Source organism: Pleurodeles waltl, chromosome 3_1 (assembly GCF_031143425.1).
Source record: "Pleurodeles waltl isolate 20211129_DDA chromosome 3_1, aPleWal1.hap1.20221129, whole genome shotgun sequence".
NCBI lineage: Eukaryota > Metazoa > Chordata > Amphibia > Caudata > Salamandridae > Pleurodeles > Pleurodeles waltl.
This window is the reverse complement of record NC_090440.1, coordinates 1,452,107,659-1,452,132,423: the sequence shown is the minus strand read 5'-3', so window position 1 is coordinate 1,452,132,423 and position 24,765 is coordinate 1,452,107,659. Positions and strand designations below refer to the sequence as shown.

The 24,765-nt window shown below is 41.0% G+C and overlaps 1 protein-coding gene across 1 annotated transcript in view; it reads right to left on the bottom strand.

Annotated features, from left to right (window-relative positions):
• Positions 1–24,765, bottom strand: part of SORL1 (sortilin related receptor 1) — a 669,532-nt gene that overhangs the window by 587,212 nt on the left and 57,555 nt on the right. The gene's annotated exons all lie outside the window — the stretch shown is intronic.

The window sequence follows — 24,765 nt, the reverse complement described above, 5'->3', positions numbered from 1 at the left end:
GTAAGGATGACAAAAAAATCTAGTGAAACAAAAGGGTGTGTCTAATTGCTAATGTGTTTCATTTTAAAGCATCTACATCAGGAGTTTAAAGAATACTACATCGGCACGGCCTCATTTATTTCTACAAGCCTCATGATAAGACACTCACTTTTGCAATATTGCTTCTTATGAGCCTCACTTCTCTACCTAACCTTCCACCACTGCCCACCAAGCAAGCGGGTTGAACATGCAAGATGTTTCTCTTAAAATTCCCAACTCTGGTAGGTAAGGCTGTGCACAGAACTTTCCATGTTGACCATCATTAACTAGCCAAAATAGACGTTACTTGCAATTTAATGCCCATGCAAACATGTAACATTTCTCCCTTAGCCAGCCATCTACACTGACCAACATTCCAATTAAGATCTCTGGCACCATAAGCAACACATCACTCCCTACCGCTGTGAAGCTCCTCTCCTAGATTTCAGATACATTAATCCATTAGGCATCTTCCAAGTGGACGCACAATGTGCAACTATGTTAAACTTTAAAGAGTCTCAGGGCTAGCACCTCAAACTTAGGTTTGATTCCATGATAAGCAACGGACTTCAACTACTAAATATCAACCACAGAACTACTCAATTCATGTGGTGCACCCTCTGCTCCCAATCAGCATGCTCCCTCAACAGTTTGCTTGTTAATCAAATCCAAAACGTAAGTATGAAATGTCTTTTTGTTAAAAATTTTGCTCTGTAGTTTATAATTTGTAATTGATTCATAATAGACATACGGGCCCATCTATGGCATCACATCACAGTCTTCTGCCAACCATGCTAGATTCCCCACCCACAATTTTGAGAAACCAGGTAAAAGAAAACTACACAATGCAATTGAGGGGAGATGAACCATAGGGAGTTTGTGTCCTCTTTGCCCTACTCAAAGTAGAGGTGGGGTGGGGAAAGGTGGGGTGGGTCAGTGGGAGGGGTCATCCACTTCTTTCTACTTGTGCCTTATGGTAAATGAGTATTCAGGGCACATTAATTACAAGGGGCGCCAAATAAAAGTGGATAGCTGCTTCTACCTAAAAGTGCTATCTTGGCTAATTTCAGGAAAATCAGATATTGGTCCAACTACCCATTACTTAAAACTGCTTCTTCTGCATCACAGAGAACCAAAAGCAAATAATCAACTTCCTTAAATCACAGGAAACCAATCTTTTAAAATAAATGTGTCTAACTTTAGAGTTGGACGGATAGGAAGAAAACATTTTGAGAATCTTCAGACCTTTATGGTGCAGGATGTGCCCAACACATTTACAGTCATAAAAGGTTCACAAAAAGGAGCAACTGTTCCCAGCAATTAAATATCAACAATATAAAGATGAGCTAAGATCCAGAAAGCATAAAACCATTCAGTATATAAAAAACAAGAATAAATAAATTAAAAAAAAACAAAAAAATAAAAAAACACCCTAATCTTACACAATGCCAGGCAATGTAAGTTTAACTTAATGGATTTTCCTACAATCCAGGCTTTTCTCTCCGTGAACCCTTCACTTAGCTGCCCCACTTGAACTCTAAAGCAAGCAAGAGTTAGCCATCTACTTCTAATAAAGATTCATTTTAATAAAGATGCTGATCCGTGGCACCTGATGGCCCAGCCTTTAGTAGATAAAAATACAAAAATACAAAAATAAGAGGATTCTCTTCTTCAATGTATACATACCATTTGTTTTGAAAAAGCATAAAAAAGTATTAACTTATCTCCTCCTAACGCTACATTAATCAGGGGTGTGGAAATCTTACAGCCCGATACACAGGGCATATTCTTTGGTGTCAAGGACAAGTTTCCATGTTTATTGTGTCCTCAGGACAAGTTAGCCTACCCCCCTGTGGCACAAACCCTTCGGCTGCCGGTTTACAGTACCACATTATGGAGCAGAGAAAGTAGTTGTTTGCAGTTGAGGTAATATTTGTATCCATATGTTAATGTTGTTTGAAATGTTTTTATGTTTCATTAATGCAAAGTTTATTATTTGGGTGAGTGCTATAAATAAATGTTGTAAGCTCCAATGGCGTAACAAAACTTGAGGGGGACACCTGCAAAGCAAATGAAGTCCCTTACCTTCAGAACTTAATCAGGAACTCTCAGGCCCGGAGCTCACCTTCCCCCCTCCATCCCTCCTACATGCCCCCCCTTGCACCGCAGGGGCCACTGGCAAGCTCGGACTGCACTGCTTTTGCAAAGTTTACCAATATGAAGCTATGTATAATGCTCCCAGAATGCTCTCTGATTAAATGCAAATATTTGAAAGTAAGACTGATCATTCTTTGCTTTCAACATAAAATGTTCACAAAACATGCAACTAGTAAAAATAAAAAATAAAAATGTTTTGCTAAATTACTGTGACATTTTCAGTACCATTTCTTTGAAGCATCATTTAGTAAAATGTGTTGATGCATGCTTGTATTTAAAAAAAATATTCATAATGAAATTAACAGTGTAACCAGTTTCAATACGTTTATGGGAAGCATGCAAATAAAAAAGCACTGACAAAGCCAATAGATCCAACACTGGTGCTCAGTCTTTTGGCTGTGTCAGTGTGTCTTGTTTCAACATGGCTTTTGTAAAACTTTGTTGTGGGAGCTGCCAGGCCCTCACCATAGTAACAGAAATTGCCAAAAAGCAAAAATATTTTGGGGTTTTAACAAGTACATATTGCCACAGTAGTTCCTGGCACAGTAAAAACCACTTTGTGTGCCAATATACTTCTTGTAAAAGAATAGATTGCTTTCATTCACATTGAAGCTACCCAACAGAGAGAGAGAGAATTTTGATAAAAACAATAAGTCTTGGTTAACGCCAGAATTAATCAGGGGCCCCATTCTTCAAGAAAGTCACAAAAGTGCACCCATACTATGTGTCTTTCCATTAATGCAGATTTACCTATTTCATGAATTCACAAGAATTTACAGAAGCAGACCAGGAAATCGTACTCCAAGAAAATATTTCTGGACTGTATCTTAGCACAAGCAAGTATGCATGTAGATTTGCTCATGAGAAAATCTGCTGAGTGTTTACAAGTTCACTTTCCCTCCAACCACTTTTTTCTCAACCATGGAAGAAGTTTTAATTCTGCCTGTATCAGGAGTAAATTTCCAACCTTTCTCAGTACGAGTAAGAGTTGGTGAAAACCCTTACTTAATACATGCACGTTAGTAGGTTTGCACGGATTCAAAATGGCATTCCAACGCTGGAACTGTTGCTTACTGTTACCTCCAGCCCCAGAAAGGTGTAAAAAAAAAAAAAAAAGTAAATTGCTTGTCTTCAAGCCCTACTATAGTATTAGCCTTGGCATAATCAGAGAGGCTATTATCCAAGCTCTTATATAATGAGATTACTGCCATCATTTGTTGCCACACTACATGGAGTCAAAGGGAGAAGTCGATTTTTTTTTTTTTACAGGACAAGAGGGTTTATGCAAGTAGATATTGTATTCATTCCACACCCCTGAATAATTAATATATGCTGAACAATGTTTGGACTTTTGAATACTTGGTCCTCTGCTCCAATCTGAACCTAGATATCTTTAATTGAGTACACTCCTGAAAACTAAGCTATTCAGACAGACACAGCGCTAATTACAGAATGAGGAGCAACTGAAGAATGCCCGCTCCAGGACCAGTCTAAGCTTTCAACAGAGGCCAAACCTTATAAACTTATTTTCTGTTGAATGGCATGTTTACTTCTTTTCTTCCTAGCACTCTGAAGGTAACATAGGTCCCACATAAAACTTCTTAGATAAAGGTTGCATATTGTTGTTCAATAAGTGAAACAAATAGGACAATGCAAACAGAACAGAAATGTAATAATAAAACTACACCAAATGTGTACAATTATAGCTATTCCCATCACAAGACTGGCCATACAATATTCTTCACAGGTATTTCAAATTCCCCAAATACAATGCACATATCGAAAGCTGGGCAGAGAACACTCCTGCCAATTCATGACAAGTGACAACAGAATAACCACTAATTGGCAACATTCCACAACTCACTACGGAAAGCCATCCTAAAATTTCCATTCACCGCACAAGAGGACACTGTTTACAAAATAGGTCTAGATACAGTTTTTCCTCCTTCAACTACAAGAGGGTGAATTTGTCTCTGCCAAGAGACCAACGGAACTCGCTGTGCCAGATCAACTTCATGGATCTTTTCCAAACAACAGTTCAAATTAAAGAAGTTAGAACTCATGACTGTTGTTTTTCATTACATTTTCCTATGTACCTGCATATTAAGTTGCACTTTCATCATTTGGTTCAGTTCAAGTTTCCGAGGGGTCCAATTAATGTACTTTTAAAATCCAATGCCATAGTTTTTTTTAAAAGTATGCCTTTACTTTTATTAGCCTCTCAAGACATCAATTATTGGTATTTCTTAACTTCTTGAATTCAGCCTAAACATTACCTCTGAAAGGGGAACCTTATGTTTGCTGAAAGATGTTCAGGGTAAAAGCTGATATTTGTCTAACATGTCATATTGAGGCACACTAGTAAGTGCAGAGAAATTCAAAAGGTATCAATGAATCAAAGTCGACCCTTAAGACTGACACAATCAGCTTTTCTCCATATGTTCGAAAGCATCAGATTAAAGGATACCTCAGAAGGAGAAGACTTCTCTGTACATTTTACATCTGAATGCATTATGATTGGCAGTAAATCTGACAACTCAAATTGACATGAAAGAAAAGGCTAATCAGATTTTATTCAAATTGTAACTACTGATCTTCTATTCTCCTTTGTGACACACAAACAAGTCAATCTACAATAACTTAAACACCGACAAAGCCAAAAGATCTCGCAGTTTAGGCCTATTGACTTTGCCAACTGTTTTTGGCAATGTTGTACAGCCTCAGGACACTGTGCAGCCTTGTCAAAATAAAAAATGAAAACAAGCATTGGCAAAGCTAATAGGTTTCGCCTACGCAAGACATATTGATGTTGTCAATGTTTTTTTTAAAGAGGTAAACAGCACTGCGGTCTGCTGCACAACATGGCTCAGAATATATATATATTCTTTTTAAAAACGCTATGGCGAGGCCAGCACTGACCACATCATAGCACTTTTTTGTTTACTTTAAGCAATGCTCCATAAAAGCAGGGGCTGTTATGCAACATCTTTACCAAACCTTAATATAGCCAAATAACTCTGCGTGAGCTATTTGGCTTGGTTAATGTGTTTTTTTAAATATGTGGTAAAGCAGCACAGGCTGTGGTCAAGTATAGCTTAAAGTCAGTGGTGGCCGGTGACTTTTGGAGGTGGTGGGGCGTAAAAGATGTTGCGAGTTTACCTTAGTGAGCCAGACTGACACGGAAGGGTTGGGTGGACGGAAGTTCTCCCCACCAAAGAAAAATTTTAATAAAGTGGAGCAAATGCTGCTTTTAAAAGCTAATTTTTAATAAAGAATTTGGTGAAAAAATCAACTTTGACCATGTAGTCTTCAATATTTAAAAACCTGAAAGAGTGACCATATCTTGGAGAATTACGCTGCATGCATACCACTATAAAACTGGGGGGACCAAGGGACTGAAGACTTGAGCCAGATGCCTGGCTCTTGCTGAGTTTGAGGTTCAAATCAAACAAAGCCTTCGTGTAGCTTCTGCTTGCCACTCACATTCTAACCTCATGTGCAAAGAATTAAAGACAGAGCCTTAACCTTTGATATAAAATGGAAAAAGGTACCCAGTGCCTGAAGTGCATCGTGTGAATACAGAATTTCTGGTGCCAATCCCAGCTTCCCCACTTAACCAAACGGTGTGATTCTATGTAGATATGTTATTTCAGAGAGCCTCCACTCTCTTCATTATCACATATAAGAGAAGCTTCAAATAGAGAAGTTCAGGCAGTACAAAAACCTCTTGTGTATATTTTACTAGATTACGTTTTTCCATGTCGGGAATGAATCTTGGCCAAATATTGGCTGTACTTTACAAACGACTTGCCATAATTCACTACTGGCATTATTGTTGTGGCGGGGGCTCACGGGGCATAATGTTTCTAATAAGTTCACATTTAGAAACTATCTCTTTAAATTAATTCCATTAATTTAGTGATCTAATCTCATCTAAAAATGTGAAACTCTTCGGCATGTTAAAAAAGCCACTTATTCATGCAGAGTGAGTCATACCTATAGATTTCAGTCATATCAGTTAGGTTGTTGACTCCTCATTGTGCCGCTGGGATCTCAGGAGGCAACACTGCCATCCATCAATCACAGGCAACATCAGGCTCTACCTTAGAGTGTTAATGCCAGCAGTTTCATTAGGAGCTCTAAAAACTTACTTGGATGTCATGGAAAACTGTACATACAGCCTCTTACTGCACTGATCTCCGTCTCTCAAAGACTGATACTATCTCACCTGCTGCTTTAGAGACATGGCATTTTGTGTGCAGCCAGGTCTTTAAAAACACTCACAACTAGGAAAGTCTCACTCTTGTAACACATGCAAATGCTTAGGTCTCACCACAACAAACAGCCAATGCTTCAAACTCACGATACCACAAGGAGTGACACCTTGTGCTCACTGAAAAAGAGCATAGGCTGTCAAAGACTGCTGTATGTTGTGAATGATCAGAAGATAGGGCCAGAAACTGAAACAGTGCATGAGAGGTGAGCAGTACCAGCTTTGGGGTGGCACGCCCCAAAGGCACCTGACCCAGAGAATCTCTGTTGTGCTCAGCAACCCGGAGGGTGTAAATAGCATAGCAAGACAACTCTGATGGCCATCAGACCCTCTGGAGAGATCAATATCCCATCCACCTGCAGTTCCAACCCATCATAAAGCAGAACAGAGGGTCAACGTGCCTGTTGCTAAGCACAACATGTAACATGCAGGTCATAGGTCTGTTTCACGAGTAAACAGCTCAGTGGGTCACCATCCATGTCACAGACAGAAATCCTTCTGTTACCTGCATTTCCCTGTCACAGTCCTTCAAAGGTAGCACAGTGAGCCATGAACCCGACTCAGCACTGCATGCAAACTGGGAGGTACTGGCTAAAAAAAAAATCTCTTTCAATCCTTCCCTATTCCGGGCTTCCAGAAGGGTTCCCCCTGGATACTAATGAATGCCCACTAGTACAGACAACCCCAGCCACAATGTCCTATCCCAAAGCTGAGCTGTGTTTCCCCAGAGTAGATACTTTACACATACAGTGATCGCTAATGTGAATGATGCACTATTCTCATACAGTATAGCACCCATTGTCTTTCACAATGTTTCACAAACACAGATACACTCTTGGTTCACAGTCTCTGTACAACGTGTGTGTGTATGATTTAAAGCGCTCCAGCATCCTTCTTTGGGATAATCAGCTGTACATAAGAAAGAAAATGTGAGAGAGGGGCCCAGGGTACCACTGAAGGGCAGCAGTGAGAGAATACTCGGATAAACAAAAACCTAGGGATTGTAGGGTGGAAACAATGACAGACTCACCGGGTGCCACCCCATACAAAAGCAGGTCGTTGAGGCAGCGAATGACAGAACAGGAGAGAGTATTGGCACTTGAAAAATACAGAATTGGTGCAACAGAACGGCACACATTTCACTCTTCTCCCCCCACTTTGCAGCGCAGATCAGTTATAGTACGTACGCTTTTTGTACGTTTTTTGTACGTTTGCCGATACTTGTGAGGAAGGATTAAACTCATAACCTGACCCAGTCTTACAGTTTCATGGCTCATCTCGCCCTGTTAAGTTGCCTTGTCCAGATGCACACTTCTATTATGAAAAGAAAAACTCTTTTTATTCCTAATATTTGTCATGGGTTATAACCTGATTACCATGGATCAAGGGTGCATGAACAGAGCATCAACAGTTGAGATTCAGTCCCGACCTGTTCCTATGAATATCCATGTGCTACAGTTAGCTAGCTGCAACAGTTAAAAATACCTCGGAAGTAAACTTCGCTCTGTTTGACATCTCCCTGCCGAGGTTCCCTTTCCCACCACTTTCAGTTTCATTTCATCTTCTTACCTGGTCGGTATTCCCATTCCGAGATGGCCTGCAACATTTGCGTTACCTGGAAGACGAGGCGACAAACCAACTGCTGTCCGTGTGCAGAATGCCGTCACTGACTCTGTGCAGGAGGTGTAAAGCACTACGTCACCGGATGAGTCGAAGTAGAGTAACCACACGAACTTGAAGTGCTATTCACAAGGACACTGCCGACTCTGCAGACTGCAGTAAATATCCAGCCATGTGTCTGAACACTCAGCCACACACCGGAGCTAAAATGGCATCCAGCTCTAAATCATGTGCGCGAAGCAGTGTTTCTCACTCACACCACAAGTTGACTCGAGTCTGCGTAGACTCGATTTCTAGCCTTCCCGCCTGCAGCCAGTCTACCACACCCATTTCCATCCCCTCACAGGGTGTGGGTCCCACCCCACCATGTGACAAGTTGGGAAAGGATGTGGTGACAATGCTTTTCACTCCCTGATTGACGTGGAGGCTTAGAGCTACAGGGCTTGCATCTGCAACGCCCGTGGCAAACTTTACCTCCACGTCATCAGGGGGAGGAGGCTGGGCCTTGATGCACAGTCTTTGCCGAGCTGATGACCTCACAGGTCTCCGGCTGTGAGGCTGTCAGCCCGGCGAATACTTAGACTTTTGGACCGCCCAGGAAATGTTGAGAAAAGCTGTGAAAGAGCAGGAGTCACGTGTCCCCCCTACTATTATCGACGATCACAGCAGTAACACAGTGAGTGAGACAGACAGTGCCCCAAAGCAATTTACAAGGATATATTAAACAGATTAGGCATTGCTATGTTTGCCACGTTTTTACTTTAAATGTAAGGAGGGCGGAGCCCCGGCGCCCTTATACAGAAACCGACACTGCTTAAAGTAAATGAAAACAAGATGATGTTGCGCAGCCAGCGTTGACCGCGCCACAGCACTTAATTTCTAGTTTCTATAAGCCATTTTACACCGCACTGCTGTGCAATAGGTCTTAAAACAGCTTGTGAGGAACAGGAAGGAGGAGGGTGGGGAACAAAAGATATGTAGCGGGGCAGCGACGCAGCTTAAGGAGAACAATGGTAGGGGATGTTTTCAAAAGAGTGGATGGCAGATTAAAAATATTGGACGGGGTAAGGAGGGAAGGGGGAGGATTGACACTACAGAAAGTAGGAGGAGGGAGTGGGAGGGTGACACCACAGAGGAGAGTGGAGGTGAAAGAGGGGGACTGCATACTCTAAAAGTGCATGCCGAAAAGTTTTTTACTTGTACACTCTCCACGGCATGGGCGAAGACACAAAGCACTAGAGGAAGCAAGAGGCGTGCAGGAGGCGCTGACCAACAGAAAGCAAAGAAATTAGCGGACCGTTCGAACTAACCAATTGTAAGTAAAGATAAATAATGGGTGTGCTCTAAGCCCCAAGTTTCTTTCCTTGACAAGTGATTTTGCCAGCACAGCGCAATCGCTATGCAAGTGAAACCTATAAGGGCTATTCATTTTATGAATCTCAGCAGGATGAAATGCTGTGAAGTTGGTGCTGAGTTTCAGACCAATCATCCAGGTTACTCCTAGATCACTGCAGAAAGTACAATACTCCTACTTTACAAATGTCTAATTTGATATGAACTACACGAGTTAAGTACAATGATGCACTGTAGGCTTGTCATGTATTCCAAAGCTCATGGTGCAGCAATTCGTTCTCTCACTTTTTGTTTAGTTTATTATTATATAGCACCACGTCAGCACCGGCCTCACAGTGGAAATGAAAATAAACCAATCCATTACAAAGATAAAAGGTTGTAGTTGCAAGCTTAAGATTGTGTTTACTTTTCTCGTTTTTAGATTTGTTCTGCTAATTAACAGCCTATGACTCACGCTCTGGATGGGGTCATGCCCTCTGGGTCCTTTGTACTGGGAGTGTGGCACGATACTCAGTAGGTTATGGGGGGGCAGGGAGTGGTTTCTGCCTCTGACGTTTGAAGCCCAGGCCACAGTTAGTCATCATTCAAGTAGTGTGATGGGCAGACAGCTGAGCCCACAGACCAACAAGAGGAATTCATCAAACAAGCATTGGCAAAGCCAACAGGTTTTGCCTAGATGAGTTCTATTGATTTTGTCAATGTTTTTTTAACCATGCTGCACAGAAGCAAGAGCTTCTGTGCAACAAGGTTTTAAAAAAGTGCTATGAATCGGCCAGGGTTAACCGTGCAATAGCACCTTATATTTCCTTTAAGCCAAGGTCAGAGGAGGCAAGCAGGGGAGCAACATGTGTATGCTGCTGGGGAGGTAGGAGGGCATGTCGGTGAAGTGGGGGGGTAAATGGCAGGGGGAGAGGGAATCTGTACAGTGCCATGCACTCCAACACAGTTCATGGCCAAAAGTAAAAAAAAATATATATATATACATATATATATATATATTAATATAAATAATAAAAATAATAAGTACCTGCAGGAGTGGAGTCTACAGCCAGTGGAAGGATACCGACCACAGACAGGAAGCTGTGCTAGGTCCATGCTCCACTTTAACAGAAGCCCAAGAAAGAACGCAGAAGGAGCTGAGCAGCCAGCAGGGTGTGAGTTAAATAAGAAATAAGGAAACAAGAGTGACGTGGAAAACAATCAATGGTAACATTTATAATTTATTGATGGACTCTAACTTTTTTAAAAAAAAATTTAATATAAATAGCTTTCGCTGATATTTTCGACCTCGCCTGCGCCCAGTGGAAATATCATGAACATGTGAAAACTACATTACACAGTAAGAAATTATCCACCTATGACTGTCCAATTCAAGAGCAAGAGCCCCAAAATTATAATTCCAGTTTAAAAACGGAAGTTCAATAGAGTAATTGTTTTATGCAGGAGGTAAAGAAAGGTTCTCTCTGATAATTATTTCTAACTCAACATTTTTAAATTGGTCACTTTAGCTTCATTAGAGTTGTTGCACACAAAAGTTGCTGTACAGCTGTATTTCAAAACTTATAGATGAAGCAAAGCTTCAAGTCAAATGGCAACAAAGACAAATATATCCAATCAACTGATTCGCTAATCATTTGAGAGAGAAATTACAAAACCTAAAAAAGAGGTGCAACAAAGCTTCAACTTGTGCTCTTTCTACCTTTTGCCTCAATGAATTAAATAAATTATCCAAGACGAAGGAAATATGAATGTATTCACTAACTCACTACCATGAAATAAAAATTAGGCTTTCAAAAAAAGCTGGTTATAATTATGACCGTTACCTGCTTCACGATGGTGAAAATGAATTGAAAAGCTCCGAATCTGTTCAGAACCACCATTTGTTGCTCTACTGCTTAGACCAGTTAACAGGTAATGACACGGAAGCCACGATCAGAAACTGCACCTGTGTAATCAAGTATTCACTATGTCGCCCAACAGCTTCCAATGCAATAATGCAACATGGGTTAATAGCGGTAATTGACCAATATGTGGCAATAAGGCTATCAACAAGGTCGGTGCAGCAGCACTGGTTAAGAGGTCAAGGATTCTCGAAGAAAAGATGTGTGAAGAATTTTCATATCAGGCCTCAGAGCAAAGCATGTCTGACCCACTGGAACTGCTAAGGAGGATTACAATGTGAGAACTAAGTCATACAGCACTGCACGCTTGACTGCGCGAAACAAACAGCGCGAGTCAAAGACACATCTCATACAGATAATTAGATCAAGTAAAAACATACGACTTAACTGGCTGTGGAGCAGCAAAGAAAGAGGACGTGTATTCATGTCACCAGGTTTTATAGGGGAGCTACTTTATGGTTGGTCATGTGATCAGTATGTTTTACTGGGAAATGTAGTTTTTTTTTTAATAAAGTCTTTTTATTGGCTGCTGTAAAAAGAAAGAGAAGCATAATCTTCGCCTCCGTGTCCTTAATAGAACTGAAAATTCTTCATGCAAAAGCTTAAAAATTTTATACTGCTAAGGAGGATTAGCCTAAACACTAAAGATGCGCCTCTTGGACAGTGCATACAAAAAAAAGAGCGGAATGTGTTAGTGAACAAGCAGTGAATATCGGATGCAATAATATTAAACTGTAGGTGAAAGCATAAATGAATGTAATTTATAAAGTGCAGAGCTGTTTCACGAGAAGCGTCCCCAGCGCTAACCATGTGACTTGGAGCGCTCTTAAAAAAAAAAAATGAGTTTTTAACTAAGCCTTAAAGACATTTTCTGTATCAGAGGATCTGAGCACTTTATGAAGCAGATTCCAGTTCTATGCTATAAAATAGGCAATGGCGCTTTTTCCCCAGCCTCTCCTTATGTTTTTAGGGAAATATACTAATCCCCGGTTGGAAGAGCTTACGTTCTGCTGGAATATACTGTCTGAATATTCTCTGTAGATAGAGAGGGCTGGAATCATGAAAGGCCCTAAAAGTAATGGTCAGGGCTTTGAACATTAGATTTATATATAATGTGGATCCAGTGTAGAATCTTCAGGTTTTGCATGGAGGATTGTCTTTTGGGGCATTTCAAGAGAAGACTGGCAGCTGATTTTTGGACTAGCTGCAGGTTATTAGGAGGTCCACCTGGTAGTTTCAAATACAATCCAGCTTTGCTTTGATCATACCATGAATTACCCTCTCACAAGAGTGGTCAGGTAGAAATGCTACGGTCTTCTTTAATGATTTTAAGAGGAAAATGCAGCTGTAATGCCTCTCACCTGGGGCTTAAAAGATAGTTGGGTTGTCGAATATAACACCTAGGTTTCTAACCTCATCTTTAGGAATTGGAGGAGGCCCCAAATTATCTGGCAACAGAAAGGTGTCTGCAGGCAAGCCTAAAGCTCAGAAGAAAAACATTTCATATTTATCAGAGTTCAGCCTCAGATAACCTTGATTCACACCCATTTCACTACGGCAGTCAGGCAGCTCTGTGCATTTTCCACCACAGCGCTGTCCATTAGTTGAAAGTAAAGTGTCACCTGTGTACCATCTGCATAGGACACAAGATCAAACCCCAAGTTCCCCACTAATTTGCTCATAGATGCAAGAAAGATATTGAAAAGTGTAGGGCTTAGATCCAAATCTTGTGGTACCCTGCAACACATTTTTTTTAATCCTAAGAGAATGGTGAAAGATGTACAGCTTGCTATCTGTCTGATAAAAATGATTTTAGCCACTTATTGGCAGTATTGGTAGTAACAGCAGCTCTCAGCCCATCCATCAGAATCACATGAGAGAGAGTGATGAATGCAGCCGAGAGGTCCAGCAGAATAACTACTGCTTTTTTTACTTAAATCTCGATTTAACAAATTCTGCCACCTCGAGAAGTGCTACTTCTTTGCTAAAACCTTTACGAAAACCAGACTAGGAAGGGTGCGTTGAATCATTATTTTCAATAAAGTGTGAAATCTGGCCATTAAGTGACTCTTCTGACAGTTTTTCTAGAGCCAGAAGGAGGTAAATTGGTCTATAGTAACTCATGCAGGAGAGATCCAAATGTGTATTTTTTTTTTTTTTTTTTTTTTCTTTTTTTAAACAAAGGGAGGATCATAGCCTTCTTCCATAACTGAGGGAAGATTCGCAATTTTAATGACTGAATATATAGCATACGGATTTGTTTGCTAAGCACTACTGGTGCCAACTGTAAAATACTAGGTAGGCAAGGGTCTAAAGCAGACCTAGATTTCACAGAAACCAGAGCCCTTTCGGTATCGTCTAAAGAGATGCTCTCGAAATCGGATACTGTGCATCTGTCTGCCAGAAATACAGATAGCCTTGATTCAGGGACTAATTATTAGTGTGTAACATTTCTTGACAGAGATCAGAGCCAAGCTCCTTATTGTCTGAATCAAAGCTAAAGTAGATAATAATCTTCTCCAGAAAAAATGAGGTTTTCAAAAGGCTCTGAGTTGCTTCTAAATGTTGTTTCACATTAGACAGAGAGCGGAAAGACTTTACTTTCCAGAAAACTGCTTTAGTCATGTGTCCCTCTTTCCCAAACTTATCAGTTAGGTCAGAGATGGCTGGCAATCTTGCATAGAGGGTTTATTATTATTATTTTGTAAACAAAAGGTCCTGAGGGAAGCTGTTAAAAATTCGGGTTCTGTTTGGCAGAGGTACGTACCCTGTCCAAGCACAAACCACAATCCTGGTCAGGATAAATCAGATACACACCATAAATTAACCTGTGCTCACCCTCTGGGAGCTTGACACATAGCAGGCAGGCTTAATTTAAGAGGCAATGTGTAAAGTAATTGTGCAACACTTCAAACTACAAATAAAACAAGACCAAAACAATAAAATATCCAATAAATAGATGTCAAGATATGGATTTTTAAAGAATAAATGTGAAAACAGCGCTAAGAAGTGCCTATTGGGACATCTGGTCGTGTTGGCCCAGAACAAAGTTGAAAGTTTAGGCTGCCCATGTTGGAGCGCAGGCCAGCTACACAACCCAGGCAGAACAACAGTACCTCAAACCTTGCCGAAACACGAGATCCCTCTATGATCCAGAGGCAGCTGGGGTGCTGCAATGGAATTCTCCACACTACTGTGGCAATGCATTTGTTTTATTGAGCAAAGCAGCAGTTCCAAATGCGATGCACCAGGTTAATCCACACTTGGAGGGGGCGATGCATCGAACTTATCCACGCAGTGGCGACGATGTTTTTATTCCGAAGCGGTGGTTCCGTAGGCAATGCAACAGTCCCAAGTGTGATGCCCCAGTCCGGTCCCTGCAGCAGCAGTGATTTGTCAATCCCAATCTTACAGCATACAAAGTATCAGTTCCAATTGGCATCGATGCACGGGTTTCTGCAGATGCAATACTTTATACCCACTTCCAAGCACCCAGGACTGAACTGGCACCACTTGGTAGGGCAAGACTTACAGCAAGCAAAGTCTAGGTGTTGTAGGTAATGATCGGTCAAAGTCTTTTGTGTCCCTGAGACATCAGAAGAACACGAACCAAGCCAGCAAGACCCTGGAGTCACTCTGGGTTCAAGTGAGATGGGGTCAGTCATTCCACAGCAGGACAGAGAGCAGCAGGGCAAAAAAGCTGTTCTTTCAGAGCAGCAGTTGAGAGTGGCAGTCCTTGTAGCAGCACAGCAGTCCTTCTTTCTAGCAGAGTTCTTCACAGGTCCTATAGTGTACTGATTTGGTAGGATGAGATTCCAGTACTTATACCCAGTTGTGCCTTTGAAGTGGGGGTGACTTCAAAGAACGGTCTTTGAAGTGCAAAGAGGTCATTTCTTCCTACCAGGTTTCCAGAATCACTACAGGGGGGCTATGCAGCCCTTTGTCCTGAAGCGGGACGCTGCCTATTCAGGTGTGTCAACTCCTCCCTTCCATCCTGCCCGGTAAGGGCCACCATGATGTTGTGACCCATCAGTCAGACCTAAGCTCCCTTTGTGTGTGGCTGTCAGGAGGGAATGCACAAAATCCAGCGGTCGCCCAGATGTGTACTGGAGAGAGGCTGTAGGTACACAGAACTAAAAGCAGGAAAATGCCAAACTTTCTAAAAGTGGCATTTCCGAAACTGAAACAATAAATCTGACCTTACCATTAAAGAGAATTTATTACAATTCCATAGGTACTAAACATGACACATCTACGCCTTCTCAATCAGGAATTACAGATTATTAAATGTAATTAGGAATCCCCAATGCTACCCTATGAGAGGGTTAAGCTTCACATTAGCGGAAAGCAAATTTGGGAGTTTTTCATAACAAGGAGATATAAAACTTAAAATTATGAGTCTGGCCTTTCAATTACATAGCATCCCTGCCCTATAGGGTACCAAGGACCTAGCTTAGAGCTGACATATGTATAAACGGGACGTTTAACGCTTGGCAGGAGGTTTTAAAAGCCAAGTCGACATGGCAGTGTAACTGCACATTCAGGCCCGCAACGGCATGCCTGAGACATGTTAGGGCTTTTGAGTTTGTGGCACAAGCAGTGCTGAAGTCCCACATGTAGCATTTACTTTACAGACCCTGGGCACATGTAGTGCACTTTACTAGGAAGTTATAAGTACATTAAATATGCCAGTTGCGGATGTGCCAATCAAACCATGTTTAGGTGAGAGAGCACATGTTGACTGTTCAGCAGTGGCAAAGTGCTGAGAGTCCTAAGGCAAACAAAAGAAAATCAGAACAAATGTGAGGCAAAAAGGCTGGGTGAAGACCACCCTAAGGCTGTCAGGTCTAACAGCATCGTTATAAATGGCCTTGGCATGAAGATGATAATCCTTCCTCCATTTTCTTTCTAGGTGTTTACAAAGCCTTTTTTCATGAAGTAAATCTTGTGTAAAAAAGCTGATGGAAAATGTTATTTTGAGGTGTTGGGTTTTGGGGATGCTACTTCATCCAAAGCCTCCAAAGGGAGGTTATTAAAGTTATTGAACTTTGCATCCAAGCCAGACCCCGTTTCCCACACTGTTTTATTAAGCAAGTGAATTTTATCATTCACAGTTATTTGGTGCCAAGGGCTTGAAAATAAAAGCAGCATAACGTCAGGTTTGACCAGTGCTGATAAGTACCAGTAAAAAGGAACACCATAGTGGTCATACCAGATTACTGGATAAGGGTATTTGCAAACCAGACTGGACATATTTGAGAAAATGAGGTCCAATGAAGGTCCCTTCATATGAGTAGGTGCCTTATTGCTTAGCGGGAAAATTAAACCCTCTAACGATTCTCTCAGTTGTAAAGCGAGTTTGTTGCTAGGATTGTACATATGCACAACAAAATCCCCAGGTACTGTAAACCTTCAGTATTTAATATATAAATGGGCTATAACTTTGGCCAATAATTGGCCAAAGTAAGCAAACAACCTGGGGACGGGGGGATATATTAAGACTCCTCAAATAATACATCCTTTTCAGATTTTCAGAGAGAATAACAGTCCTTCTGCAGTAACTATATTTTAGGTGCTAATGACAGAATGAATTATAAGAGGGATCTAGCAGACAGATGCGCATATAAAGAAGGAAATGAGCACAAGTTTGATAAAGGTAAGAGCCTGGGACTAAAGAGGTAGGACGGAAAGGACTGCGTACGCAAGAAAATCTACAGGCGAGCTTGGGGCAATGACAGGTGGATAGCAGCTCAATGCTAATCAATGGATGAATGTGATGAGCTGGAAGAGAGGTGTGCAAAGGGGCAATAGTTGTGAATATGGCTATCATAGTAAGCCAAAAAGTGAGGAAAATGTTGTTCTGGCAATAAGAGAGGGTTGATGGTCAGGCAAAGCTCCTGGGTGTTTAAAGGGAAAGAAGCAGTGGGCTCCACTGTTAGAAACTAGTGGAAAAGAGCAAAGTAGGCAACCCAGGTGGTGCCTCTATGAAACATGCTCATTGTTCTTCATAAATGACCGTCAAATGTCACCTTCTGACTCTGGCTAATGAGGAATGATGCTGGTGGCAAAGTTGTATTGCTGAACCATTCGTGGATGCTGCTGTGCTGCCATATGGTCTCATGACTGAAGCATCTGTAGTTATTCGTAGATTGTATTGGCATGGAGGATTGGAAAGGAACTTTCTATTTCAGTCCCGAAAGGGCCTGGGTCTTGTTGCCCTTAAAACCACTTAACATTCACTGACTGCAATCTGATTTGCACAATGACTGACTCATTTCCCATCGCTTGCAGAAATGAAATCCTGAAAAAATTAGTATATTTTCTTCCATAGATGAAATGGTACAAATCTGTTTTTTAGACTTTTAATCAATTGGTCTCTCGCCCCCACACCAGTCAGTAAAGTGAGATCCCCAGGTACCTGGCCAGATAACCACATCTTCCAAGGCCAGAGCTGCTTTAAACTATCGAAAAAATTAAAATCCTTTCTTAAATCTTCACTCTTCATACAGGCTTTACATGCTTGTGTGCTGTTTCATAGTGTCAATGATATCTTCGTTCTGATAGGAATACAAGAATCCACACTTTCAGCACTAAAAACAATTCCTCATGTGGTAACTAGACTGGTCTCCGATATAAAGCAATATGATCATATCAACTCTGTTTCAAAAGAACTACATTGGCTTCCATTGGGAGAAAGAAATTTAAAGCACTCTGCACTATTTACAAAGTTCAATATGAAAAACAGAAAAATACCTGCGCAACTCAAGAAACATTTGATGGACTAAGGTTTCACAAGCTAAAACATTTTTCAGCTAAAAAACAAGACGTTCTTAAATCAATAGATGGCAAATCTGTCTCTTTAGTGCAGCGCCATAAACCAGGAATTTGATGCTAGAATAAATCAGATGCACCAGGAACTTTCCATCATTTTGAAGATAAAATAAAGCTTGAAGACATCTTTTTCGGCTTCACGGAACCATGAATCTCTCTCCTTAAACACTCTGGTTTCATTAGCAAACTGCTTCTGCTTTATTCTTGTCTTACACTTTGAGCGTCCTTCAACTCTTCTCAATTCACATTTTTCAAATGATTAATTGCTTTTGGGCTATGTGAAAGAGAAGTGTGCAAAAGATCTAGATGTCCTTTTCATTACTGTCATTCTTACCGTCTCTCACCTCTCTCTATCTCCTTAAGTAGGATAGCACAGCTAGTAATAAAATATACTACAGTAAAAGGAAAACCATTAAATGATGCTGCTAACAGTATCACTGACAGCATTTTATGCATTGTATTTATTTTAAAAACCGTGGGCAATTTTGCTTTAAAACAGCTGCTCGCTTTCTGGTCATATCGATAGCTACTCATGAATCCTGCATAATGACGTTTAAAGAGTCCCTGGACGAGAAATGTATTTAGAAGTGTTCCCTGATAAAACATATCCACAGTCTCGGTTGCATCAAGCAATCAATTTTTATTTGTAAGCAGACTTATGATCAGAGGCGAAACCACAAGAAGGAAATGTGTTGCACAACAAGATAGAACACTGTGGTGGTAAACTGAAGCAGCTCTCCACACCAACGTTGCGATCCTGCTGAGTATTTTTATTTTTTTATTTTTTTACAGATCTGAATATTAGGTGCACAAGAGGTCTATCACGGACGTCTGGATTGGTAGGCTGCTGAGAGGTTAGAGAAATACATTTCCACCATCATGCTCAGTACAGGGTGTAATTTAAAAACAAGTTAATCTACAAGCACTGCGTCATAAACACAATCACATAACGTCTAGAATCATCACTGTGCACATGTGCATGTTAGCACCTAGAATCCTGGTATTTTCGGTATGCTACTGTGCTACCTGCCCACACACTACAAATCTCTAAGGTGTACAGCCTGAGACAGAGAAGAAGCCTCAATACTGCAGTAAAAGTATGGGATATGAGTGTGGTCAGAATTCACTCCTGAGCAAAGGCAATTGGAGTACTTCAATGTATAGAATACCCACAGTCCACCTGAAGTAAGCAAGCAGTACGTTCCAGTGATCTAGGCAATCACATGGCAGGTGATGATCCTGAAGTATCCTTTTTTCAAAGTGTAGCTAAAGCAGAGTCACAGGTCTAGTTGTTGAGGGCTGAAAACTCCAATCAACAACATAATACTGTCCAGTAAGAAGTGATGTATTTCTGAAGGAACATGAAGCACCCTGAAGCCACAGACTTCACATATGATCACAGGCAATCTTGCCTATTAAAGTGGTGAGGCAGGGCAAGAGTTAGAGTGCTGCATAATCAACCATCACCCTAGTGTTGTCCAACAAGGAGCTGACGGAGAGTCCAGGAAGACAATATGAAAAGCATATGCACTGGATTCCACTCTGCCTGGAGGCCTGTGCAGCTGATCGGGGGTAATACATGCATAATCAATCCAATGTTTAGGACAAGGCACATCACTTCATTAAGCACTTTTTATGAGACACTTTATGGTTTTCGCTGAAGATCAGCCCAAAAATATCAGTTTAACTGCAATACTGATATTATTCCTATTTCTGTAGTTTGGTGGCATGATGAGTTTTTTTTGCAAGATCCTACCAGTAGATTAACTTGACGTTTCATCGTCATCTTTGGTCAAACAGAAAGGTTCCACGTTTCAAGAGGTGGTACTGGTCCAGTCACTTGTGTTAAGGGGCAACTTGAGTTCTATAGAAAAATCAATGAAAGCAGGTTTATCTAGAGATTAGTGTGTACAATGCTATGTCGGGTTGCTCAGGGGACTAACTCATCAACAGCCTAGATCAGTGTTTGACTTCCTATCATAAGTTCTAATCATGTTGGATCCACTTAGCCCTTCACACTCCCATGGTTTATGAATACCAATGAATTGTGTAACAAACATTTATTGTCCATCAAGGAAGCCAAGAGGCTTCCTCAGGGAGAATGTGCAATCTACAAAAACACAGATATTTTGGTATTTATTTTCATCACTGTCTTAAGGTCTACCAGACGATCCTGCAAGGACTCAACAAAAAAAAATTCCTCTTGGACTGGTGGTTCACCACTTCGTTTATGAGGTTTAGGCACAGCAATCCTAGAACATACCCTCAAATGATCTTAAGCCAGTGGCTTCACAGAAGTATAAAACAGCACAGGTGAAAGAGCACTACAGTGGAATATCTTAGATAGCTTTGAGGCACTCAGGTTTGCAATCTTCATGTTTCAGCTTCGGCCTATAAGAAAAACTATAGAAAGCACCTATAATGCTTTTTGGAGGCAACAAGATTACATACAAAGAAAGTGATGTCTGGGAAAATACTTGAATTCATCTGAACAATTTCCAATTAACCAGAGCCGATTTCTACTATGGTTTTTGGGTCACTGGAGAACAACCGCACGCAAATCAGACTTGGTCCTACAGAAAAAGGACAGCTGTGCTGCTGTTTTTGGCCTCTGAATGCAGATGGTATGTTTTAGTGTGTCAAAGGCAATGGCAACACCAGGAGGTAATCCAATTCATTGCATCTTTCCACCAGTTCCCAACTACAATAAGGCACTTGCTATTCCACTGGAAAAATGATAGCCACATGGAAACATGTAGCCAATCTTGCAGTGTAACTCTCCCCGGGGGGAAGAGGGAAAGTGATCAGCTGAAACAGAACAGGTGCTGAACTAATTGTGTCTGATACAGTGGTAACTTTTCTGAACATCAAGGCATCACCATACAGTGATTAAAGTTCTTTCAATTGCAAACAAATCTTTACATTTTGCAGTCACAAGCAATATTGTTTGTAAAACAGTAGTGGTAATGTGGAAATACTGCAGTATTGAGAGCACATTTTAAAATGGGGAGTTTATCTCAGTGTCAAGTAAGGGAGTTATTTAACTCAGCAGTTAGCAGAGATATCTTACTGAATGTTTTGAATTTTATTTTATAATAGCAACTGGAAGATAAGAAAGATCATAGACATACCCAAGAAATGTTTTGAGATGGGTGGAAAACAAGCCGCAAGGTGGATAGATCCACACGTATGACTGTGCCCCTAAACCCCAGTGTGCAGACAGAGCACAACTGTGAGTTTAGTGGAACTCTTTTCCCTTAGGTTGGTGTTTACAACATCTGCTTATATTGCTACTTCAATTGTATTAGTTTTTCTATGCAAACATGCATTGAAATCACCACAGGACTCAAGTGTCGAGAAGATTCATGACCTCAGGGCCATAGCGGAAATATATATTCAACCCTCACTTTGTTGAGTAATGTTGCCTCGCACTGTCCAAGGCATTAAATCTAGACGAATCATGACATCTTGATTTGGCTTGCTTGAGGAAAAGGTGACGAAAGATGTTATCTTAGAGAGGGTCCCTTAAAAGGCAGCAAAGGGCAAAAAGCCTCAACACTAAAATTTTTGAACCTAAGTCAGACTAAAGCTGGGACCAGACCCTAACAGTCCAGCACTGGAAAGAATAAGCAGAGCTTAAGAGGATCCAATAAACTGGAGGAGCATCATTCCTTGAAGACAAAAAGGTGAATACAAATTGAGCCAAAAATGGGACACAAAAGAACCAATGCTTTGGGTTGTGCCAAAAGAAGCAAATGACCGAAACCATCTTACTAGGCAAAATAGAAATAGACCTACATGAATAAGAACTGTGAAATTTAAGACATTTCAGCCTTTATGTAACTACTACTGCTGCAGCCATCTTCTGCTTATGTCATCCATGCCTTAAAGTTAAGCCAGTCTTTGAATTATAAAGCCTTGATTATGTACGTGGCATTTAGTGACATTTCCTATTCACCGGCTTAATAGCTACAGTTTACATTTCTGTATCTATGTGAAGGATGTCTTCTAACGTTCTCCTCAGTTTAGAATTTACACGTGTAAGTAACACTTTTGGGTCAGTTTCAGAACCGGATTCCTTATGGAGTCCCTTACACAAAAATCTATAGAATCTGCAACATGTTTCTGCTTGAGCAGCTTGTTCTCATTAGGGGTCCTTGGGGTGGGGAGGTTGAGGTCTTGGAGGTGGGGGGTAGGGTGAATCGTTGGACACTGTGATTCAGAGATACAACATACTTTGGTTACTAAACATTTTTAGACTTAGGATTGAAGCGTGGGGAGATTTTCTTTAGAAGACCAGTAAGTGGCTATGTTTTCTTGAGCCACAGAGCAGAGGTGAGAAAGACTCCACAGGACAATCCCAGATGACAAAGATAATATAGGGTGGTGAAACACAAGAGAATATGGTCAGGTGTTCGATTCACCACTTTGGTCACACAGTGCTTGCATCCTTTGTAAATGTCTGGAATGTGATCTTTGAATTTAACTAAAATCTGAAGAGAAATTTTAAAGAAAAAATTGAAGTCTGTGAAGGGAACAACAGGATAAACCTGTTTAGGTAGATTCTGAGGGGGTGTGACCAGGGGATTCGGAAAGCAAGGAGTTCAGCTTGTAAGTGTGAAAGAACTCTCCAACCTCCGTCTAAGACATGGGTATTCGCAAACATTTTGCCAGGGGGGCAAAAAGTTTTGTCTGATGTGACCGAGGGACGCGTTAATGCCAGAAGGGTGGTGGCTGAGGGTTGGGGGGGGGGAGAGGGGGGGGGGGCGGATTGGCATAAAGGTGGGTGTAGGAGAAGTGAAGCGTGTATATCTAGTGCCTGAATTACACAATGTGAAACCATAGACCCGGGATTAATCCCAGCTCCTCCACTTAACTAAATCGCTTGATCCTAGGCAATTGCTTTATTTCACTTTCCCTCCTTTTTCTACATTATCACAGATGAGGCTCTCAAAATACATGATTTGGGATATGTGCTGTACATAACTTCCTGCTGTTTTCGATTTAATAAATGTTGTTCATGTCTAATAGAAACCCAAGCCACTCACAGAAGCCACTTAACTGACTTGCCTCTCGGTTCACTATTGGCATTGTTGTCAGGGTGAGGGGGAGAACAAAAGTTTCTAAATTCATATTTGAAAACTAGAACTTAAAAATACTTCTCAATGCACTGATATACTAATGTAAAATGGTTCTGCATGTTAATAAACACTTTTAAAATTTTGAACAGACTTTTTCCATACTTTTTAACTTTTGCTACAAGATGTCTTTAAAAATGAACGGTTTTCTAAATTTAAGTGGTGCAGGATACCCTACCTTTAACTTAAATTAACCTTTAAATAAAATGTATTTAAGCTCCTTTAAATGTTTGCTTCGAGTCAAGTAAATAGCAGGCCAGTGCTGCTGATGATCAAAGGGCTGCATGTAGAGAGCCCCTGGACCGTACTTTGAGTATCACTGGTCTATGAGAACAGCCGGGAAAGAACAGTTAGTCCCACCCATACAGGGAGTGCAGAATTATTAGGCAAGTTGTATTTTTGAGGATTAATTTTATTATTGAACAACAACCATGTTCTCAATGAACCCAAAAAACTCATTAATATCAAAGCTGAATATTTTTGGAAGTAGTTTTTAGTTTGTTTTTAGTTTTAGCTATGTTAGGGGGATATCTGTGTGTGCAGGTGACTATTACTGTGCATAATTATTAGGCAACGTAACAAAAAACAAATATATACCCATTTCAATTATTTATTATTACCAGTGAAACCAATATAACATCTCAACATTCACAAATATACATTTCTGACATTCAAAAACAAAACAAAAACAAATCAGTGACCAATATAGCCACCTTTCTTTGCAAGGACACTCAAAAGCCTGCCATCCATGGATTCTGTCAGTGTTTTGATCTGTTCACCATCAACATTGCGTGCAGCAGCAACCACAGCCTCCCAGACACTGTTCAGAGAGGTGTACTGTTTTCCCTCCTTGTAAATCTCACATTTGATGATGGACCACAGGTTCTCAATGGGGTTCAGATCAGGTGAACAAGGAGGCCATGTCATTAGATTTCCTTCTTTTATACCCTTTCTTGCCAGCCACGCTGTGGAGTACTTGGACGCGTGTGATGGAGCATTGCCCTGCATGAAAATCATGTTTTTCTTGAAGGATGCAGGCTTCTTCCTGTACCACTGCTTGAAGAAGGTGTCTTCCAGGAACTGGCAGTAGGACTGGGAGTTGAGCTTGACTCCATCCTCAACCCGAAAAGGCCCCACAAGCTCATCTTTGATGATACCAGCCCAAACCAGTACTCCACCTCCACCTTGCTGGCGTCTGAGTCGGACTGGAGCTCTCTGCCCTTTACCAATCCAGCCACGGGCCCAGCCATCTGGCCCATCAAGACTCACTCTCATTTCATCAGTCCATAAAACCTTAGAAAAATCAGTCTTGAGATATTTCTTGGCCCAGTCTTGACGTTTCAGCTTGTGTGTCTTGTTCAGTGGTGGTCGTCTTTCAGCCTTTCTTACCTTGGCCATGTCTCTGAGTATTGCACACCTTGTGCTTTTGGGCACTCCAGTGATGTTGCAGCTCTGAAATATGGCCAAACTGGTG